Source organism: Pinus tabuliformis, chromosome 8 (genome assembly GCF_031772625.1).
Source record: "Pinus tabuliformis cultivar Carrire ecotype Pingquan chromosome 8, CPIR1, whole genome shotgun sequence".
Lineage (NCBI taxonomy): Eukaryota > Viridiplantae > Streptophyta > Pinopsida > Pinales > Pinaceae > Pinus > Pinus tabuliformis.
In genome coordinates, this window is record NC_142294.1 from 655,759,719 (window position 1) to 655,784,701 (window position 24,983).

The following is a 24,983-nucleotide window of genomic DNA, read 5'->3' on the forward strand; positions in this document are numbered from 1 at the left end:
AGGCAGTTTTGGCAATTTTTGCTCCTAATATTCTTGGAAATAAGCTCTTATCAAGAGCTATCTGAATGTGAAACAAAGCTTGAGCATTCTTCTTCCTTGCTTCCTTTCTTGTTGTTCTTTCATTAGCTGTAAGAGCATTCCAATCAGCTAGCTCCTCATATCCTGATTCAACAATCTCCCACAAATCTTTTCTAATCAAAAAGGTTAGCATCTTAATGCACGAATAATCATAATCGTTGCCATCAAATTCTGGAACTAGCATCTGGTTAGAATTTGACATGATTAACTTTGGCGAAATTCCAACAATACAAATTTAACCCAAAATAATTTTACCTGCTCTGATACCACTTGTAAAATATGAAATGAATTATTTCAAGCCAATTGAGAAGCCACAGTACTATGAAGAAAAATACATATAAAAAGAAGGATAAAACAATTAAAAAACACAGTTTGTGTGAGCTAAGAAATGCTGCAAATCTCATATATAAATTCAACTATTAACTACATTCTTATATAGTAAAACTATTACTAAAATCTACTCTGAAACAAATCTACTGACATCACAGCTAATTTTCAACACTTTCCAGCAGTGACCACCCTAACAATCTGCTGCTTTAATTTTGCAGAGAACACAAAATCTGCTGGTTACATTGTCAGCAATTTACATAACTAATTAAGCATTATTCCCAACAATTATTCTAAATAAATAAAATAAAATATAAACACCATGCTTCACATTCACAGGTAATGAATCCAAATTTCTGTAGTTAATACTTAATAAATTGTTTATACTTATATTTCTTAACAAAGAATCACTTCACACGCAATAAGTCCAAAGTTTCAATACTTCACTTTCAGTAGTTAATACTTTATAAATAGTTTATATTTATATTTCTTCCCAAAAAATCCCTTCACATGCAATAAGTCCAAAGTTTCAATACTTCACTTAATGAATAATTTATATAAATTTCTTTATTATCGAAAACCCATATTAAAATATCGTTACACAAAGTTCATTAAAATACTTAAGCTATAAAATAGAAACCCAAGACGACCATCAATGAAGTTTCAATACTCCACTCACTGAATGGATAGCTTATACTTAAACCTATTTGCAAAGAATAGTTTACGTTTAAATCTTGCAGAGCAGATGCTTCACTGCTCTTCGTTTAAAAGGCATTCCGAGGCGTCACCCATACCCCGTAGATAATGTAGGAAGATACAAGCAAATCTCATGACCAATATCAGTTTATGAAATTTTAGTGTCTAAAATCATTTGCATGTAATCCTAGCCTGGTTCTACCATATATTCTCTTCGACAATATGCTGCTCCCACCGTCTGAGTAGGTAATGGTTAGGATGTTGCCGAGAGGCTACCGACATTTGTTGACTTTCACCTTGGCTCCAGAATGCTCGATGAAGGCTCAGCTGCTGCAGAATAGATATCGGAAGGTGCTGAAGAAGAAGTTGGTGCTTTGGATGACCAATTACTGCTTGATGCTTTGTCTCTGCCTCGCTTACCTATGTTGTGTACCCACACACCATCCAGATCTATGAAAGTAGGCTTTGTGGGCGAGGGAAGATCTTCTCGCTCACTTGTCAGCATCCACACCACCCGGGACATTGAAGGCCTTAACGCTGCAACCGCTTGCGTGCACAGAAGACCGATTTTAATCACTCTAATGCATTCTTCCCATGAATAACTGTCATCCAATGTCCGATCCATAACTTATAAAGCTCTCTCTGTTTTATAAAATCTCCATGTCTGGTAATTGGCCAATATCAAAAAAAATAAAAATAAAAACTTTAGTTCGCAAGAAGCTCTGCATATAGGAAAAAAATTCGATTAGAAAGATGAGAACCACAGGAAACATACTCCTTCGATGAGAAATTCCATGTTTTCACCCGAACTCTGATTCTTTCTTCCACTGATAATCTCAAGTAGAAGGACTCCAAAGCTGAATACATCCGCTTTCTCTGTCAGTTGTCCACGCAAAGCGTACTCAGGGGCCATGTAACCTCTGCAAAATTCCATATTTAATCAAATCTCCATATCTTAAAGACTTAACGAAATGAATTATTTGGGAACCTCAAACATTTCAATGGTAGGGAAAATTCTTACAAAGTTCCTGCAACTCTAGTGCTAACGTGGCTCCGATCATCTGCAAAAAACCTGGCTAATCCAAAGTCTCCTATTTTGGGTCTGTGTTTGTCATCTAGTAAAATATTGTTGGCTTTAATATCTCTGTAGATGATCCGAATCTCAGATTCCTCGTGAAGATAGGCCAGCCCACGTGCAATTCCAACCATGATTTCATACCGCTTTTTCCAATCAAGTAAATGGCGTTTCGTTGCATCTGCAATGCTGTAAAACTTCTACCTGCTAAAAAAAAAAATTATTTACCCCTAATGACATCAGCACTTACATATACTTTGCTTATGGTAATATTATTCTTAGTCACAATATTTATATCAGCACTTTACATGCATTCTACACACGGCAATATTATACCTAGTCTCAGCACTTTATAAGTGTTTATCCATGGTAACATTAAACGTACGCATGTTGGTATTAGGCGTATGCATGTATCATTGGCTATGGTAACATTATGATACTCGGTTAATAGTTAAACTTAACCCTATCCACAGTCTCGAGAAGTATCCGGTGGTTTGCAAGGATATACTTACCATTATGGTTTGAATGATTTGATATTTTAATTAAGTCTTCGTCCTGCGGATTCTGCAATTGCTATTTATGATCTCCAATTGTGAACAAGGCTACCCGTGCCAGCATTTATTCAGTCAGGTCTAGGTTTTCGAGTTTGCTGGAGAGCTCGCTCCGATTAACGTTTTCCGACCACCATTTTTGGCGCTCTAAGACCTGGGCTTTCACATGATGTCCACCTGGCGTGTGAGGCATGTAACCAGCCAGCTGGCTTAAGCTGCAACATGCCGGTTGCTACTCCAGTTACCAACGCTGAAGGCGGATCTTAATGCACCTAGTACATGGCACGGATGAGCCCATGTGACAGCGTTCCTTTGGAAAAATCCCGCGCCCATTTCTATGGTGGAGATGGGATCTCCCAGATCGACGGTTGATATCAAACTAGGTATGGGTAAAAGTCTTAAGGGTTTTCCTATGTCGCACTTGGCCCATTGCAGTTCATTTTCGCATTGACTCTCAACCTTAGCAGGTCTCTGGCGATTGGTATTTTTCAACAGTGCAGACTACCTACATGTCTAGCCATGGAGAAGATAGAGGTTTTGCCCGCCAGCCATGGCCACGGTATACATGCACCTCCTTGCTCACAGTAAACGCTACTCCATTTACGGTTTTTGAATTCTTTTACTTTACTATGGTTCTGGTACTCATTCGTTCTTTGTTTTCTGGCTTTTCTTCTGTCACAGGTGCGGAATACGGGTGCCGTGACCAGCGCATGGTGGAAAACAGCTCCGTCCATCCTCTTTCCGCTTCCTGGTAAGAGGAACCGACGCCATATATGTAAGAATTATGAGAAAATTCTAAGAGTAGGTTCTGGCTGACTTTCTTCTTGGCAAACTGCCGAATCTATGTTTGAGCTATGGTGTTTTCTTTTTTTTGTTGTTGTTATGAATCATCCCCTGAATATGGGAGAATCGGTAACCCGCTCTGGTTTCTCCGTGGCAAATTTGGGTTCTGCCCATAACTGGTATGGCGGCGATGCCCAACCAGGTTGCGCTCACTACATGTTCTTTTATATTTTGTATTTGATACAGGGCCGAGGGTTATCCCTGCGGTGAACATTCATGTTTATTAGCGGTAACAACTATTGTAATTTCTCTTAACTGGTTAATGAATATATATGTATATTTCATAGTTAAGTGTTACGGCTTATAATGGATTCTGAGGCTTCTGTTGGGTTATTACCGATATCTTACTTTGATTTATGAATACAGTTTCTCACTGGAAAAACTTTCGCTACATTTGTCTGTTCTGCAGAATTCTTGTAAATTCCTATTTTCGATTAGGATTATTAACTCCAATATGTGCATGCTGTGTTTGCTTGTTAAATGTGGTTTATTGTTTCGTCTTGGTGACTATTCGCCGACTTCTCTACCCTGTTCATACCGGCCATGGCCGCCCATTTCACAATGGTGTTCCACAATTGATTTAGAACGTTTTGGCACAGGGGTAGGACAAATTCCTGGCGAGAGCACAAGCCTCCTTAGCCCCCTTATCTCGTTAACGCATGACACATTTAAATTTCTAATTTCTGTATTTAGTGGAAGAGACCTGCAGTCACTGTTCGGAAAATTATTCTAAGAGCACACGGTCTATTTATTTTTTATCGACCTGTTATTGCTTCCTCTGTTTCGTAGGAATCGCTCTATGGAATTTTATGTATCTAGGCTTCTATATTATCATTTTCAATATTATCGTTTTGATTAGATCCACATAGCGTGATAGATGTTCACGAAATTCTTTTCCATTTAGCAGTTACTTGGTTTACTCAGGGTTCATTTCCAGAGGAAAATCGGTGATCCTAACTCTATTCTGGGTTTTGTTCTTTTCCTGTTTGACTGTCCTTTCTTTATGGCAATCGCACAAGAGTTTCAATCTTTTAAAAGAAAAAGTTCAAGTCTTTTACTACTTGCATTTTTCAGAAGATATTTCCCCTATACCTTACGCAGTTTCCTGCTCTGTCATAGCTTTTAATTAATTCAACAACATTATACAGGCTACCAAATTCTCGATCATACATACCTGTTCAGAGGCAAACCTCTTAATGCGCTTGTCAAACCTCCCAACCTTAGGAGGGTCCTCCTCGACCTTCCACCCCCAAGCACTCCTGCAAGATTCTTGTTGTCTGCAAACCCTCTGGCACTACCAGAGTTACGCTATCTGGTCCTTACCAGACATAGCAGTTTCAGGGAGTTCTCTGCTTCCCAACATACGCTATCTGGTCCTTACCAGACGTAGCGTTCGCTGCCAAATTGCAACTTTTCTTGAGCCTTGTTATCTGGTCCTTACCAGACGTAGCAACCCCTTTTCTTTTCTTTTTTGACATTAAGTATCCTTCCTCTATGAGGGTCTCAACCGCCATCTGAAGGTAGTTAGGGTTTTTTCCCCTTTCTGACAGATTGCATATTTTAATTCTAATATCCCTCTGATGAGGAAGCTCTATAACCATTAACAGTTTTTTTTATTTCCAAACCACACTTAATGGCAACCAATAACAATTATCAACAAAATTAATTGAAACAGTAACAACAATAATAATTACTCAGTTTCACCAAACATAACCATAACCAACAGTTAAATTTACTGTTTTTAATTTAAACACTAACGATTAACTAGGGGCATTACCTCTCCCCCTCCTGAAGTTCAACATCGTCCCGATGTTGTTCACCCATAAACAATTCGGGATAATTTACTTTCATGCTATGTTCATCCTCCCAAGTGGCCTCTTCTGGCCCAAAGTGTTGCCACTGCACTTTAACCTGGGTGATGACTCGTTTCCGCAGCACGACCCTTCTCCGATCTAATATGCTCACCGGCTCGACTAGGAATTCTCCTTCCGGTTCCACCTGTATGTCCTGCCAGCTAATTATGTGTTTAGGGTCATAGACATGTTTTTTTAAAACTGACACGTGGAAGACATTATGGACCCGGATGTGGCTAGGTAGGGCTAGCTGATAAGCTACCGGCCCCACTCGTGCTAAAATCTGAAAAGGTCCACAAAAACGGGGTGCCAATTTGGCACAACCATTCCATTGTAAAGCGCTTCTCCTTGCCCGAATTCTAACATATACATGTTCTCCCACTTGGTACTCCCTAAAGGTCCTTTTACGATCTGCAAAACTTTTTTGTCTGTCTTGGGCTACTTTTAAATTAGCCCGCACTCTCTTAACCATTGCCTCCATCTCTTTTAACATTTCAGGACCCAGCATGAGTCTGTCTTCCGGTCCACTCCAACTGGATGGCGTGCGGCATTTTCTGCCGTAAAGTACTTCGAATGGGCTCATCCGCAAGGATGCATGATATCCATTGTTATAAGCAAACTCCACAAGATGCAAATACTCTTCCCACCGAGTGGGTTGTTGCATCACATAAGACCTCAGCATGTCCTCCAACACTTGATTCACCCGCTCAGTCTGCCCATCAGTCTGCGGATGATATGCGGTGCTAAAATTCAATTGAGTTCCCAGACCTTCAAACAAGGTCCTCCAAAAAGCTGATGTGAATTTGACATCGCGATCAGATATTATAGTTTTTGGCAGCCCGTGGAGCTTAAATATGTTCTGCATAAAAACATTTGCAATTTGGGTTGCACGATACGTAGATTGAACTGGTATGAAGTGGGATGTCTTACTGAGTTTGTCCACTACAACCATAATAGAGTCATTGTTCTTCTTGGACTTCGGTAACCCTGTAATAAAATACATGGTAATAACTTCCCACTTCCATTCTGGTATGGGTAATGGTTGTAGCAAACCCGCGGGGTGTTAATGTTCAGCTTTAATTAGCTGACATTCTATGCATCGTGCCAGATATTCCGTTACGTCCCTTTTCATGCCTGGCCAGTGATATTCCTTCCGAAGCGAAGTGATTAACTTTTGATAACCCGGATGTCCCGCATAAGGACTTTTATGATTTTCATCCAGAATTTTCTCTTAATATCGCTCCGGTCGGGTACACATATTCTTTTCTTGTAACATAAAATGCCTGCTGCGTCCAATTCGTAACCTTGTTGCATGATGTGGATGTTTGAATTCTGCACAAGTTGTTTCTTTTGCTGGTAGATTTGATCTTGCTCAGCAGCCTCTATAATTTCTTTGCTAAGGGTAGACCGTCCTTCACTAAGGCCAATTTCATAGAGACAATGCGCTTTTCGGCTTAATGCATCCGCCACCCGGTTTTCTTTTCCTTTTAAGTGTTTGATTTCAAAATCAAAACTGCCCAAAAAGTCCACCCACCTAGCTTGTCTAGCGTTTAAAGTTGGTTGACTTAAGTAGCTAGTTAAGCTGTGATGATCTGTCATCAATAAAAATTTTCTTCCCACCAAATAATGGCGCCACATTTTTAGCGCATGTACTACAGCAGTGAGTTCCAAATCATAGGCTGAATACTTATGTTCATGTTCTTTCAATTTTCTGGATTCATACGCGATCACCCTCCCCTCTTGCATCAGCACCCCTCCTACACCCTCTTTGCTTGCATCTGTGCAGACTACGTAATCTTTTTCCGAGTCTGCAATGCTCAGCACAGGTGCAGTGGTGAGCAAGTGTTTGAGTTGCTCAAAACTCTGTTGACACTCCGCTGTCCACTTAAATATTTTCCCTTTCTTTTGCAAGGAGGTGATGGGGTATGCAACCCTGGAAAAACTTTCCACGAACCGCCTATAATATCCAGCCAGCCCCATGAAAGACCTGATATCTACCACGTCCTTTGGTGTTGGCCATTCCATTATGGTTTTAATCTTTTCAGGGTCCACAGCAATGCCTTTCTCGGTGATGATGTGCCCCAAATACTGGATCTGCTTTTTATAAAAGTCGCATTTGCTAAATTTTCCATATAACTGATGTTCCCGTAGAGTCTGTAGCACAAGTCTGAGATGCTCCTCATGCTCTTTAATATTCCGAGAGTATATCAGTATATCATCAATAAAAATTAACACGAATTTATCCAAATACTGATGAAATACACTATTCATCAGGCACATAAACGTTGCAGGTGCATTGGTCAACCCGAAAGGCAGTACCACGAACTCATAGTGCCCATAACGGGTTCGAAAAGCAGTTTTGGCTATATCCTCTTCCTTAATTCTGATTTGATGATAACCAGATCTCAAATCGATCTTTGAAAATATCATCGCCCCTTTCACCTCATCGAACAGTTCATCGATACGGGGTAGTGGGTATTTGTTTTTCACTGTCAATTTATTCAGCTGTCGATAATCTATGCACATACGGAGAGTTCCATCCTTTTTCCTAACAAACAGTACCGGGGCTCCCCAGGGTGATACACTGGGACGGATGTACTTCTTGTCCAACAGCTCTTGCAGCTGCATCTTTAATTCTGTTAATTCCGGCACACTCATCCGGTACGGTGCTCGAGACACTGGGGCTGCACCAGGCACCAGCTCTATGGTAAAATCCAAATCTCTTTTAGGGGGCAGTCCTGGTATTTCCTCGGGAAACACATCTGCAAATTCTTGCACTACCGGTATGCTTTCCAATGCATTATCTTTATCTTCAGATTTGGCATGACCCACTTGAACTGCATATACTTGACACTTTTTCCGGATGCATTTAGCCAGTTGTGAGGCAGTAATTGGCCGGATCTGTACTGGCTTCAGGATACCCTAAATTTCCTGTTCATTTCCCAGTTCATCCCGGTAGGAAATTGTCTTGGTTTTGCAATTTATTATGGACCACCGCCTTTCCAGCCAGTCCATTCCAATTAACACATCATAGGAGCCGAGAGGAAGTACATTTAATTCTGTTGTCACTGTCTGTCCAGCTATCTTTAATGGGCAGTTGCTGACCTTGGCCAGCACCCGCCTTTTGGCCCCGGTAGCTAGCTGAACCAACCATGGACTCTTAAACTTAACAGATTGTAAATTACAGCTTTCCACTACTTTGGGGCTAACATAACTTAATGTAGCTCCTGGGTCTACTAAAACAGAAACAGTTCGATCAAAAATCTTACCTTCGAACTCTACCATCGTTGGCTGGTAATCAGCTTGACGGTCCTCGAGAGCGGCATTTATTCTTGGTATGGACCGAGCTACATCTCCCACTGTAGAAGCTTCATAAACCTGGGACACCTGATCACTACCCTTTCGGTGAGGACAGTTCTTAATATAGTGTGGCCCGCCACAACCCCAGCACTGTACTGGCGGTCTAGCTGTCCCCTCATTATCAACTCTGCCCGGCTGCTCGCTATATTTGGGCTCATTAGGTGGTTTCATTCTGAGCTGATTTCTAGACTGATTCCTACTGTTGGGCCCTTTTGAGCCTCCTTTGCTGAAACTGCCACGAGCTCCCTTAACTCCCATAGTGGTTTTGCCGCCCTTTCTATCCACCCAACGCTTCCCAAAACTTTCTCTCTTTTGTTTATTCTGCTGATAGCATATTCTAGCTTTCTGAATCGCTTCATCCATGGTCTTCGGGTTATCAAATTCAATCATTTCCCGCATTGTTTGGGGCAGACTGCTAAAAAACCGCTGCACTTTTGCCTTTTCCTCCCGTATGTATGGTACATAGCGGAGTAGAGATGTAAATTTGGTAATGAATTCATCCATGGTCTGCTGCCCAAGCCGCAGATCATGAAATTCCCGTGCTTTTTCATCGTAGAAGTGTTCAGTCAAGTATTTCTCCTTGAAGTACTTCTGAAAAATTTCCCAAGTTATATCCTGTTCACTCACTCCCCGCACCATCTTGACTTCCTCCCACCATAATGTAGCTTTGGCCTGCAGCTGGAAAATAGCCAGTCGTGCCTTAAGATGGTGGTCGTATTCGTAAACTTGGAAATATTTGTTCATGTTTATTAACCAGGCTTCCGCAGCCTCCTCGGACTCCCCATCAAAATGCGGCGGCTTAATCTTCCGAAACTCTCCTTGTAGTTCTATCCGCTGTCTTTTTGAGGTTTGATGTTCAGAAGCGTTGTCAGATTTCTCACCTCGAGCCTCCGCCCTTCCCTCTGTTTCTTCCTGATCAGTATGGTAATCTTGTTCTTCTGATACATGCTTTTGCTCCGGACTGGGGTTAGGCTGGTGCTGGTTTTGTTTATCTGATAAACTTTTCAGGATCCTTTCCTATTCCATGGTTAATCTGGTGTTGTCCTCACGCAAACGAGCCATCTCGTTCTTCAATTCCTGGACCGTCTCCAATATGGTCAAATTGGTGCTGCGTGCCTCCTCCCCTAGCTGCACCCAAATCTCAGGATTTCCCTGAGGGTGGGTGACGTTGTCTGGTCTGTCCATATTTCCATGAGGAGCGCTGCTCGTTCTTCTCATTCTGTTGTCACCTATTCAGAAGATTAGTTCCTTTTCCACAGATATTACATGCAATACATCGTTGGATAACCCCTACTTGCTCATAACCCCTACTTGCTCATTAATTCAATTATTTATATCAGTTTCTCAGTTATGGTTGACCTGAGGTCACAGAGTTGCAACCTCGCTCTGATACCACTTGTAAAACTTCTACCTGCTAAAAAAAAAAATTTATTTACCCCTAATGACATCAGCACTTACATATACTTTGCTTATGATAATATTATTCTTAGTCACAATATTTATATCAGCACTTTACATGCATTCTACACACGGCAATATTATACCTAGTCTCAGCACTTTATAAGTGTTTATCCATGGTAACATTAAATGTGCGCATGTTGGTATTAGGCGTATGCGTGTATCATTGGCTATGGTAATATTATGATACTTGGTTAATAATTAAACTTAACCCTATCCACAGTCTCGAGAAGTATCCGATGGTTTGCATGGTTATACTTACCATTATGGTTTGAATGATTTGATATTTTAATTAAGTCTTCATCCTGCGGATTCTGCAATTGCTATTTATGATCTCCAACCGTGAACAAGGCTACCCGTGCCAGCATTTATTTAGTCAGGTTTGGGTTTTCGAGTTTGCTGGAGAGCTTGCTCCGGTTAACGTTTTCCAACCACCATTTTTGGCGCTCTAAGACCTGGGCTTTCACATGAGTCCACCTGGCGTGTGAGGCGTGTAACCAGCCAGCTGGCTTAAGCTGCAACATGCCGGTTGCTACTCCAGTTACCAACGCTGAAGGCGGATCTTAATGCGCCTAGTACATGGCACGGATGAGCCCATGTGACAGCGTTCCTTCGGAAAAATCCCGCGCCCATTTCTACGGTGGAGATGGGATCTCCCAAATCGACGGTTGATATCAAACCAGGTATGGGTAAAAGTCTTAAGGGTTTTCCTATGTCGCACTTGGCCCATTGCAGTTCATTTTCACATTGACTCTCAACCTTAGCAAGTCTCTGGCGATTGGTATTTTCGCACAGTGCAGACTACCTACATGTCTAGCCATGGAGAAGATAGAGGTTTCGCCCGCCAGCCATGACCACGGTATACATGCACCTCCTTGCTCACAGTAAACACTACTCCATTTACGGTTTTTAAAATTCTTTTACTTTACTATGGTTTTGGTACTCATTCGTTCTTTGTTTTCTGGCTTCTCTTCCATCACAGGTGCGGAATACGGGTACCGTGACCAGCGCATGGTGGAAAACAGCTCCGTCCATCCTCTTTCCGCTTCCTGGTAAGAGGAACCGACGCCATATATGTAAAAATTATGAGAAGATTCTGAGAGTAGGTTCCGGCTGACTTTCTTCTTAGCAAACTGCCGAATCTATGTTTGAGCTACGGTGTTTTCTTTTCTTTTTTTTTGTTATGAATCATCCCCTGAATATGGGAGAATCGATAACCCACTCTGGTTTCTCTGTGGCAAATTTGGGTTCTGCCCAGAACTGGTATGGCGGCGATGCCCAACCGGGCTGCGCTCACTACATGTTCTTTTATATTTTGTATTTGATACAGGGCCGAGGGTTATCCCTGCGGTGAACATTCATGTTTATTAGTGGTTACAGCTGTTGTAATTTCTCTTAACTGGTTAATGAATATATATGTATATTTTCATAGTTAAGTGTTACGGCTTATAATGGATTCTGAGGCTTCTGTTGGGTTATTACCGATATCTTACTTTGATTTATGAATACAGTTGCTCACTGGAAAAACTTTCGCTACATTTCTCTGTTCTGCAGAATTCTTGTAAATTCCTATTTTCGATTAGGATTATTAACTCCAATATGTGCATGCTGTGTTTGCTTGTTAAATGTGGTTTATTGTTTTCGTCTTGGTGACTATTCGCCGACTTCTCTACCCTGTTCATACCGGCCACGGCCGCCCATTTCACAATGGTGTTCCACAATTGATTTGGAACGTTTTGGCACAGGGGTAGGACAAATTCTTGGCGAGAGCACAAGCCTCCTTAGCCCCCTTATCTCGTTAACGCATGACACATTTAAATTTCTAATTTCTGTATTTAGCGGAAGAGACCTGCAGTCACTGTTCGGAAAATTATTCTAAGAGCACACGGTCTATTTATTTTTTATCGACCTGTTATTGCTTCCTCTATTTCGTAGGAATCGCTCTATGGAATTTTATGTATCTAGGCTTCTATATTATCATTTTCAATATTATCGTTTTGATTAGATCCACATACCGTGATAGATGTTCATGGAATTCTTTTCCATTTAGCAGTTACTTGGTTTACTCAGGGTTCATTTCCAGAGGAAAATCGGTGATCCTAACTCTATTCTGGGTTTTGTTCTTTTCCTGTTTGATTGTCCTTTCTTTATGGCAGTCACACAAGAGTTTCAATCTTTTAAAAGAAAAATATCTAAACATAGTTCAAGTCTTTTACTACTTGCATTTTTCAGAAGATATTTCCCCTATACCTTACGCAGTTTCCTGCTCTGTCATAGCTTTTAATTAATTCAACAGCATTATACAGGCTACCAAATTCTCGATCATACATACCTGTTCAGAGGCAAACCTCTTAGTGCGCTTGTCAAACCTCCCGACCTTAGGAGGGTCCTCCTCGACCTTCCACCCCCAAGCACTCCTGCAAGATTCTTGCTGTCTGCAAACCCTCTGGCACTACCAGAGTTACGCTATCTGGTCCTTACCAGACATAGCAGTTTCAGGGAGTTCTCTGCTTCCCAACATACGCTATCTGGTCCTTACCAGACGTAGCGTTCGCTGCCAAATTGCAACTTTTCTTGAGCCTTGCTATCTGGTCCTTACCAAACGTAGCAACCCCTTTTCTTTTCTTTTTTGACAATAAGTATGAGGGTCTCAACCGCCATCTGAAGGTAGTTAGGGTTTTTTCCCCTTTCTGACAGATGTCATATTTTAATTCTAATATCCCTCTGATGAGGAAGCTCTATAACCATTAACAGTTGTTTTTATTTCCAAACCACACTTAATGGCAACCAATAACAATTATCAACAAAATTAATTAAAACAGTAACAGCGATAATAATTACTCAATTTCACCAAACATAACCATAACCAACAGTTAAATTTACTGTTTTTAATTTAAACACTAACGATTAACTAGGGGCATTACAAATGCACAGTAAAGGGATTAGCAATCTATATGTACAAACTAAGGACTTTATGATCTATATGTAGCGACTGAAGAGTGAGCAAAAACCAAATAGAATCCTGTCGAGACTACTGTTGGGAAGGTATTCGTAAACCAGTAGCCTTTCCGAGTTTTCAACGGAGCAACCAAGCAATTTCACAAGATTCCTGTGCTGAATAGGATTGATGAGATTTGCTTCATTCAAAAATTCAGCGTCTCCCTGCCTTGAAGAAATATACAACCGTTTCACTGCAACCTCTCTGTTATCTGGTAAAATTCCCTGTACATCAATAAACTTCAAATTAGTTTCTGTTTTCCATTACATTTAAATATGAATTGAATTCAATGCAGGACCAAGAGCTCACTTTAAATACGGATCCAAAACCCCCTTCTCCAAGCTTGTTCTCCAAATTAAAATTGGAGGTAGCTTCTCTCAGAAAATCGTACTTGAAAATGAGTTCCGCATTCGCTATACTCGGAGCTAAGCTAATCTCTCCTTGGTCACCTGCGAAACCCATTGCAAAGTAAACAAATTGGTGAACAGTTCACAAGACACAAGCTGAAAATCCTCGAGGCTAAACAATTTAGCAATTTCTGGAGCTCTAGTTCGATAAATCTGATCCTGAAGCTTCCGTCGAGAGAAAAGCTTCCACTTCCAAAGGCCTATGATCGCAATTAATACAACCATGGCAGCTAATAGGCCCAGAATTATTCTGAGGACATTAGATTTTTTGCCTCCTGCAAAATTTGCACAACAATTCTAACTAAATTGGATATCTTTTATTTCACCAAAACAAAATCTTAAAAACAATATCTTTTCGATGTAAAATATGAGAAGAACATACCAGAAGACACTGGAGTACTTTCCCCTGGTGGCGGCGACAGAACAGAGGTATTGAAAAATTCATAGACCTTGTAACGCAAGTAGCAGTTCTGAGATCCGAATTGTGCCCCAAGAGCTCCACTTTGGCATGCAAATATATTTTCAAAGGCAAAAGTCAGGCAGGATCCGCAGCTTGTCCGGGACAGATCTCTCCAACACTGTGTGAAGCTGTACATAGTCTGCGATATATTACCAGGCGCAGCGACTGAATCTGAAGCGAAAATTTTGGGGCTCTTTTGAGCATTAGCGGTACTTTTTGAGAGCAAGGCTCCCACAGCAGTTGTGAACTGCTGTGGCTGACTGCTGTTCCCACTGTTACAAAGAATATTACTTGGTGTATCCTTCTTACTCTCAATATCGTTGTACAAATTATGATCGTCGTAACGCAAGAAGCAGCCGTCTAGTTGAATCAATCCGCAAGTGTCTTGACAAACCTGAACAAGATTTGCTTTAGTGGTGGATGCGCACTGTCTGCAATCCGAAGAATCTAAATCTTGCCTGCACTGGACAAGCCCGTAAACAGTACTATTGCTGTTTGCCCCCTGAGAAACAATACTAGAGGTATTGAATCCGGTGGCATAAACATTGTTCACCAGTGAATCCAATACCTTGTTTAGATTAAGCTGAAACGCACTACCGTTTGTATAAGTATAATTGCCGCTATTCCCACAAACGCTCCAAACAATAGGAGTCTCTGGATCAGCTGCGGTGAAGCGCATTCCCGTACATAGAGAGACTATAAGTAACACAGTGATGATTAAGAGTTTAATCGTCATCCCCATTGCAGAGCAGGGCATAGCAATGGAACGCTCTCTCTTTTGAAATGTGAGTGAAACTGCTCCTACAGTCCAATGACCCTGTAAACCTGAAGTCAAATTCTGAATGAAGCTGCTTTTATAATTCATTGGTATCGGAAAGCTACAGAATTAATTGAATTTCACACACCGGCGTGCCCCACTCAAAAAGTTAAGTCTTTGAGACTCACAAATTGGAAAGTGGCTTTCTCAGCGACAGATTGAAAAATTTTTGTTGTTGTGGTTGTGGCTTTCAAAAAAATATTTCATCTTGATTGCTCTTAAAAAAAACTGATTACAATTATTTAAACAAGTGAATCAATGATCCTGTAAGAAAAAGGGCAATTCAATGATCTCCTCTTTTTATATGAGTTCAATTTATTTAAGGTGATTTTTATATAAAATATATATGTATGAAAATAATTTCATTAAATTTTTTCTATATAATTTTTATAGTAAATATTATTATTATTATTTAAAGTCATAGTATACATATTTTATTATTTGGTTTTAAATCTGTAATTAAAAGAAAAAAAAAAACACATGCTCTTAGCCCAGTGATAAGATTCTTCTTTTAAAATATGTATAATTTCACAAAATAACAATACTCCAATCATGTTACAGTAAACTATTAATTTTTTTTTTCACTTACTGGTTCACGGATACCCGGGTCAGTGGGTAGCCGCTACGTCCAGGGTGGTTTTAAGCACTGAATGGACGCCACCCGAAGGGCATCAACACCCCTCGGCCTATTTACTGACCTAACCCCAAGAGCTTTCGGAATTCGACCCTATGACCTCCCATTGGCGAGGCACTTGATTTGACCGATTAAACTAACTCTTGGGGCTAACTACTAATTAATATATATATGATTTTTTTATTTGAAATAAGTACAACCTGACCAAACAAACAATACGACAAATAAAATAATCATAAAATTTTAAATTAATTTTTATTTTATATAAAAATAATTCATTTTAACTTATTAAAAAAACCTTTAAAATGGTGTTTCCACTTCAAAATCCTTGCCGAGTACAATGAATCTCTTCATGCCGAGTACAATGTATCTCTTCACTTCAAAATTTATCCGAGTCCAGATTCTCCACTTCACTGCCATATTCGTGGTGGTTGTAGAGGCCCAAATGGGGAGAGAGCTCATGAGCTAGCGCGTTGAGTGGACGAAGAGGGCGAGGTTCCCCACAACCGAGTCATGTTTTTTTTCATTAATGTTCATTTTGTATGAGCAAAGTTATGAAGGCCACAATGAAATTATTATGTATATTAATGATATACAATTCATCTCATAGGAGATTTTGGAGTATCTTCCCTGCCAACACAAAATTAACTAGTGATTGGATGAAATAGAGGTTCATTTAGCTCATGTTGAATTCCATGTACATGAAGGTTTGTCATGGTGTCATTTAGGGAAACTGCAAATTACGGAAGATGAAGATGAAGGACATTCACTCTCTACTTTTTCGGAAAAAGCAGAGGGGTAGATGAGGAGGAAGGATGTTCACCCTCTGTTTTTTCAGAAAACGCAGATGAAAGATCAAGTGGATTTCCAATGAATGATTGGTCCCCTCCATTGTTGGATGATGGGCTAACATACGGTGCGTCTTGCGAAAGATCAACAATGGGTGCATTCGTGAATGAAGACACACATGCAAAATCATGGATAGCAGTTTCACCAACGATGTTAGGAAAGAATGGAGGGGGCTTGGACGGGAGGGAGTCATCCTTCATCGAGTGCTGATGCTCAAGCTCTCACTCATACTCTTCATGAATGACAGTGCATGTTGGCTGTGAAACACCAACTCCGTTAGTGGGTTGTTCCTCATTCACAAAAAGTGAAGAGTCCGAAATGGATGAACACAAGACCACATCATCCGGAGAAACACCCGGGTGCGAAGACGGAGGTCGTAGAAAAGAAGGCATATGAGGACTCGAAGGACTCACAACCAAATCTGTGCGAAAATTGAGTGAAGTGATGTTGGGAGGGTGTGAGCATGATCATCAACATCACTGGGCACTGGTGGAGCTGTTGAATAAGAGGAAGGCAGATAGTCAGTTGAGACAGTGCCCCTTCCACATGATATTGCATAGCTTGACCAACGAAGAATGTTGAGCAAGGATTGATCTCAAACTTTCTCTTGGGATGGGCAGATTTCTTAAGGCAATACTCAAACTGATCCCAAAGATAAGCAAATTTCATCTGGCTCCTTGGAGCTTGAAACTGCAAATCACGAAATCATTGCTAAAAATCAATAATGAATTCATGCAAATCCCTCCATTGCTGTAACAGTTTCCGGTCAAGATGGTCTGGATCAAAATGATAGAACATGTCTTAAATAAGATTGTAGAAGTGCTCAAATTCATCCGGTAGGCTGAGCACCCAACGAAATGGAGATTCGCAAAGTGTGTATGCAAGCAGCAAACCGGCCTGTTCATTAGAAAACTCATCTTCGTCATGAATCATGGAAACAAAGTTATTTAAGTGCTTAGGCCAGGCCACTTCGCCTTCACCATCATACGTGTGAGTGGACAAGAGATCAAAAAGCTTCCTCGAGATGGAGACTTCTTCATGATTTGAAAAAAACGGCGGGGAAAAAGAGTGCAAAACTTCATGAAAGATATGCAAAGGCTCAAAACTGGATGAGAGGACAAAGCTTGTCATCAGGCCCTCCTTCTAGTGCCAGAAATGTTGACGATGTTGGACCCGCCAACATGTCAAAGGGATCTCCCTGGTAAGAAGTCCCAATTAGACCTCAGACCGTTTTGTGTAGGAGTCCCAACAGTGGGTTGTAAGGTAATGCCTTGACCGCAATGTCGCGCAGAGGCAAGTAGGATAACTCTGTCAGCAGCAAAGGTGTGACTGATGCAGTGAGTCAAGGAAGGTGTATGAGAGGTTCCAACACTTCGAAAGGAGAAGGAGGTGAAGGTGAATTCCGAGTTGAAAGGGATCAGTCCCAACTCGGCTAGGAACACACAAAACAAAGGACAAGCACAGCTTCCGATGGAGCAGTCCACTCAAATGCGGCAGTCACATCATACAAGGTAAGATAACATGTACAATACTCACGGATCAGTCTGAGACGAGTGTGATGATTGTTATAGGAAGGTTCAAGTGAAAGGTCTGTCTAATGTCCAACAGAGTAGTCGACATGGATGGTGACAACATTAACAACATATGCAACACATTAGCAACAATATTCATATAATTCCATGTGAATCAGTTCATACACAAGTACATAATTTAAACAACATATATCATTAAGGCAACCGAAGCAGTCCAACTACAATAACAACATATGCATGAAAATGTTATCATCTCATTGGCCAAATTTGAGTTTATTATATCGTAGATTTACTATTTATTTGATTATCAATGAGAAAGGAGGTTAAGTTGGGGAAAGGATACGTGAGTGCGGATTTTTATTTTTTATATATATAGAAATTTTATGTTTTATCATATGAATAAATAAAATATATAAAAAAAGAATTATTTACCATTGATATTGTAAATATAAAAAAAATTGTATATTTGTATTTATTTAATAATTTTTTTTAAATAAATATTTATTGTGTAGAATGATAATAATGTTAACGATGGTGATTGTGGTTAATACCAATTGTAATTTATTAGAATTTAGAAAGAAAATGTTTACTTATTTACTTAAAAAAAAAGCTTTTGTGTTTATAATTCTTAAATTATTATAGTTTAATAAATTAAAATGTTAGGAATTTTATTTGAGATTTTGTAATTAAATTTAATATAAATATTCAAAAGTGATTTTATTGTGAATTAAATTTATTTTTGTGTGATTAGAGGAATAACTATTATTTTCTATATTTATATTTCATTTCTAAAAAAACATCTTAAATTTTTATTCAGTATATTGTTATATCAAATAATATATATATATATATATAACACCTTACTTTACACTCACATTTCACACTTCTAAATTTCAATATTTTATATAATAAATATAATATATTTAAATTTTTGTGTAAAAAACCACTTCACATTTAATTTCTTGACAAAAAATCACTTTACACTCACTAAGCCAAACTTCTAAGTTTCAATACTTCCCAAAGAATTACTTAAAACTAAATTAGCCAAAGTTTTAAATTTCAATACTTCACCTACTAAATAACATATATTTAAATCTCTTAGTAAATAATCACTTCACCCTTAATGATCTAAAGTTATAATACTTTATTTAATAAATAGTTTATACAATAATTTACAAAAAAATAATAATTTAAATCTCAAAAAAAAAAATTTAAAATTAACCTAAACAACATATTATATCAAACCAAATAAATCATTATTCTAAATAAATAAAATAAAATATAAACACCATACTTCACATTCACATGCAATGAATCTAAATTTCCAAATTTCAGTAATTAATACTTAATAAATAATTTATATTTATATTTATATCAGACCAAATAAATCATTATTCTAAATAATAAAATAAAATATAAACACCATATTTCACATTCACATACAATGAATCCAAATTTCCAAATTTCAGTAGTTAATATTTAATAAAAAGTTAATATTTATATTTCTTCTCAAAGAATCACTTCACACGCAATAAGCCCAAAGTCAAGTAACACAGTGGTGATTAATAGTTTAATCGTCATCCCCATTGCAGAGCAGGGCATAGCGTTGAAATGTGAGTGAAACTGCTCCTATAGTCCAATGACCCTGTGAATGAAAATAATTTTATTAAATTTTTTCTATATAATTTTTATACAAACCATACATAAATATTATTATTGTTATTTAAAGTCATAGTATACATATTCTTCTTTTTGGTTTTAAATTTGTAATCTCTTTAAAAAAAATACATGCTCTTAGCCCTATAATAAGATTCTTCATTTAAAATATATATAACTTAACAAAAGACAATACTCAAATCATGGTAAGGTAAACTAATAATAAATATATATATACATATATATTTAATTTTTTTATTTAAAATAAGTACAACTGACTATAACTTAACAAAAAAACAATACTCAAATCATGCCATGCTAAACTAATATATATATAATTTTTTTATTTAAAATAGGTACAACCTGGCCAAATAAATAATACCACAAATAAAATAGTCATAAAATTTTAAATTAATTTTTATCTTATATAAAAATAATTTATTTTAGCTTACTAAAAAACTTTAAATTGGTGTCTCCACTTCAAAATCCTTGCCGAGTACAATGTATCTCTTCAAAATTTATCCAGTCCAGATTCTCCACTTCACTGCCATATTCGTGGTGGTCGTAGAGGCGCAAATGGGGAGAGAGCTCATGAGCGAGCGGGTAGAGTGGACGAAGAGGGAGAGGTTCCCCACAACCGAGTCTTGTCGTCAGGCATGGTGGAACATATGCCCTTTTTTTCATTAATGTTCATTCTGTATTAGCAAAGGTATGAAGACCGCAATGAAATTATTAGGTATATTAATGATATACAATCCATTTAAGAGGAAATTTTGGAGTATCTCTCCTGCCAACACAAAACTAACGAGCAGTTGGATGAAATAGAAGTTCATCTAGCTCATATTGAATTCTATGTACATGAAAGTTTGTCATGGTGTCACTCAGGGACCAAATCCTCCTTTGTAAATGCTCAGCTGGTGGTGTTGTTAGCTTTCTGAAAGTAAGGCCTTTTTGTTTATGTAACTTCTTTGAAACAAGGTAATAATTTCTTTGTTTTTGTATTTCTTTTCTGACTAACAAATATGGTCGAAGTGAAATCGAGAGAGAGGAACTAGATTGTAAAATGTGCTTTTTTGATATTTTAATAGACACTTTTTGATCAACAAAAAAATAATAATCTAATTTTTTTTAATAAATATTTATAGTTTAAAATTATGATAATATTGATGATAGTGATGGTAGTTAATATCCACTAAAATCAAATCTAATTTATTAGATTTTTTTAAAAATGGGGTATTTGTTTACTTTAAAATTTTACTTTTATGTTTATAATTTTTAAATTATTATAGTTTTATTAAGTTAAAAAGTTGGAACAATGATATGTCAGAAATAGAAAGAAACAAAGGTTGGACTCAAGATGGAAAAAGGAAAAGACATTTGGTAAAGGAAAATACGAAGTTAGTCCAAAAAAAGACAAAAGTAGTGAATAATGGAATGTAAATGCATTTGAATATTGGGAGTTTTTTCAAAGAATTTTTAGTTGGAAAGGGTTTGAAATTTTTGTGACATGGGGAACTCGTTAGAGAGTTTGGATTGAAAATCATGCTCAATTTCAAACCTCCAAGGAAGATTGGAATATGTAAAAGATTTGGCCTATTAACCATAATTTTTCAAGAATACAAGTTTTTACCCATTTCTTTGAAAAAAAGAGTTAGGAACATCAATATTTCAGAGATTTTGAAATTAAATTTAATATGAATATAAGTAATTTTAATTAAATAAATTTATTTTGGGTAGTTGGGAAGAATGATTATTATTCTTTTCATATTAATTCAATTTCTATAAATAACATCTTAAACTTTTATTAAATATATTGTTATACCAAATGAACCCAGTGCTTGCAAAGAAAATGGGGCAGCATATACTTTTCATTGCCAGTGTAATTCTAACTAGATTTTAGTCCTTGGACTTTAAACTTAGTATTGCCAATGCTTCTATATAATTTGAAACCCAATGTGTTGATTTACACACTTTTAGAGTTTACTTCCTATGACTTATGTTCATATTTCTGTAGCTGATAAATTCAAGCAGAGTGATTCTCTTCTCTAATTTTTGATGTGTTTCAATTGGATTTCTAGCTTAGCAGCATCTTCATTTGGACTTATATCTACAATCTTAATCATCAGGGAAAATCCCTGAAAAGGAATTAGAAAATATATGTGACGAAAAGATTCCAAATAATGATTATGTGAGTGTTGGAGAAACATCTAAACTTTTGCAGACAGTCCAAATTATTCCAAAGGTGCCAAGCTTTGGAGGAGATTATCCGTTTGATGAATACAAGACAAATCACGCGGTAAGTATTTTATGGCCATTCAGGAAGTTTAATCAAGATGTAGGGATAGGAATTCTGAAGTTTTTATGTTATGGTTTGGCATTATTCTAGCATTTGTTGAACTCATCTCGATGCTTTTGCAACATCTTCAAAATGAAGTTGGGTTGTGTATCCATTGCAATATTGCCTCACCTTCTTAATTAGAAAATCTTGATCACCTTCACAAACGCTAATGTGTACAATATTTATGCCCAGATCATTGAACATATACCATGGTTTAAGAGATTTGGATGTGGAACTGCCTATATCCCAAGAAAATTTATTAAGGGTGATAATTTTTTTGTTAGAGTTAGAAATTTTTCCTCAAAGTGGGAATAGTCCTATCACAATGTACATTTATGCCCACATCATTGAACATATACCATGTTTAAGAAATTTGGATTTGTAAGTGCCTATATTCCAAGAAAATTTATCGAGGGTGAGAAATTTTTTGTTAGAGTTAGAAATCTTTCCTCAAAGTGGGAATAGTCCTATCACAAATCTTCTTATGCATCATTTCAGTAAAATCAAGTTCACTGAATGCGAGCTATGATCGATCCAATTAAAGTATGTTAGGCTTCGCACATGGATGAAGCAGAGAGGTGCCTCTACTATTGAAATTTACGTGAAGAAAGAGATGTTTATGATCCTATCAGAGAATGCAGATCACACCACAAACTCCAAATTTACATTGCTAGAGAAAGAATTTTATACATCGTGATGAAGCTTCCAGATTGTTGGTGACAGTGGCTTCTTTGGGAAGCTATCTGAAGTCTCCAGAAGCTGCGAGACAACCTCCTCAACTCTCGAGCAAGCTTCCTACCTAATACAATTAATGCGGAAGGTTGGTTGGTTGGAATTAATGTTTTCCAACACTCCCCCTTAATTCCAGACATATGACAAACACATAATATACCATATAGCACAATTAATAAGACACAAACATACTCTTAATTGACATGCATACTGGTATAAGTCTCAACTAGGCTTACACACGATTTGATAACACATATTTCATTTTTTTCTTCTTGCTAAAGGGTCCATGCTTGTTTATTTGTTGATGCAGTTTAATCTTCACCTTTCTTGTTTTCCTTATGACCTCCTTCAACTACTCTTTTCTTACGTACTTAACAACCTCTTCTAGATTGGGATGCAAGGCAACATCCCGAACAATGAAAACAAGGTAATCTGATTCATGCTCTCCCCACTTTCCATCACAAGGAGCCTTGTAAAGTATGCCACCAAGTTCCTCTTCATTCATCAAAATGCACTCATCTTCAAACATGTGCGGCCTCTGAACAACATCCATGGTCTTGTCCTCCAATGTCGCAACCATCTTAGAAGCGGATCCAATCAAATTTCTAGCAATTGGGTTCTTGGAGAAGCGATTTCTGCTCTCAGTGATTGCAGGAACATGTGCAATAGACTGCACCTCCTGATATTCATGGTCATCAATAAAACCATTTTGTTTATTGAATAATTCTTCTGACTCAAAAATACTACTTGAATAAAAAATATTACCTGGCCCAAAAATACTTCCAAATGGACTCTCTGAAAAACAATTATCAAAAAGATCACTATCAAAATTATTCCACTCATTTCTCATCTTCCTAATACACGTCAATGAGTTGCAATCTTCCTCTGCCACTACTCGAACAAGGCTATTCACACAACTTCACATGAACACACTAGTCCAACCCAAAACGAAGACACCTTTCAAAAGATTAACACTCTCCTACACATTCACCAATCACAGGTTGCAGCTCCATGATTAGCCAATTAGCTCCCACAGTCAGCTCTCTAGCTTGATCTCCATAGTCGACTCTCAACTTGGCCTTACATGCAAATACTGCATGTAGGCCAACACCAAAAACACCACAGTGGACTTTATATCCAAAGCCACCAAATCTTTCTGGCGGATCTCCCTTCACTACAACTCAACTCAAACTTCGGAAGCCATAAATCAGAAAATAAAAAGAACTGCTTCAAAGGACCACATAGGTTTCATGCCACTTCTCCACGATTCCATACACACTGAGATGGGTCACAACGGTTGAGTCTAGCATAGTGAGTGACGCTTCTGACAGAACAGATCCCTCACACCTAACTATGATCCACAACTATGAGTGGATCTCCTTTTTTGTAGTGGTCTAGAACTTTAAATCCAAACTTCAGCTCAATCTTCCAAGCTCCATGATGTCAGGCAACTTGGGCTTTACACAATTTTGCAACAACTCACACAGCCTGAGAAATCAATGATCGAAATCCATTCTCTCTGCGCTCCACAAATTCCACTATTGAAAATTGAACTTGAATCCAGACCTGAATTCGAACCCTAATAACTTCACCTTAGAACAAACATGTCACTTATATTTTCCTTCACATTGAGCATTCTAGCTCATTTCCTTGGAGCGACCACTCACATCCTTTCCTCAAAGCACCAAATCCAAGTTCAAAGCATCCACGTTCTTTGTCTTGAAGCTCCATATTGGCATATGCAGGCTCTCAGTGGCGCGTTCTTTTCCTCCAGGCTAATAATCGTCCACTACAGCCTATGAGAGATTTTCACAAGATTCCTTACAAATCCCCCGCTTTTGAAATTGCTTACTGCCTTTGAAACCAACAACACCAAGTTTTCACTAAGCTTTGCACTTCACCTTGGCACCTCATAGTAACAACCAATTTACTCACGACTTTGGCCAAACACAGCCTCATCAAGACACAATAATGACAACAGGAACAACAATTTTCTTGACTCCACAACAACAATAGGTGAATCCTCATGTCGGCCTCAATGAACGAAAAATATCACTCGCACAGGCATTCAATTCATTCGCCTCTTCATTTCTTTTTTTTTGCTGAAGCAAGAGTCAAGCCTTCTATAACATTAAAAAAGGAAAATATTTACATAAAGTACGGTGCTTATGAGGGCCTGTGGGTCCCGGGCAGTGTGCTGTCCACCGAGACTACAAACCAAACCAACGAATCCACAATCCTATCAACAGCTAGAAAGAAAATGAAGCCGAACAAACTTCCCCGCAAATATCATCGGAGGCAAGACAAAAAGAGTCGGCA

The 24,983-nt window shown here is 38.3% G+C and overlaps 1 pseudogene; it reads right to left on the minus strand.

The window, feature by feature from the left end:
* Positions 1–1,393: 1,393 nt before the first annotated feature.
* LOC149237290 (cysteine-rich receptor-like protein kinase 2) lies at positions 1,394–14,971 on the minus strand (annotated as a pseudogene).
* Between the last annotated feature and the right edge of the window lie 10,012 nt (positions 14,972–24,983).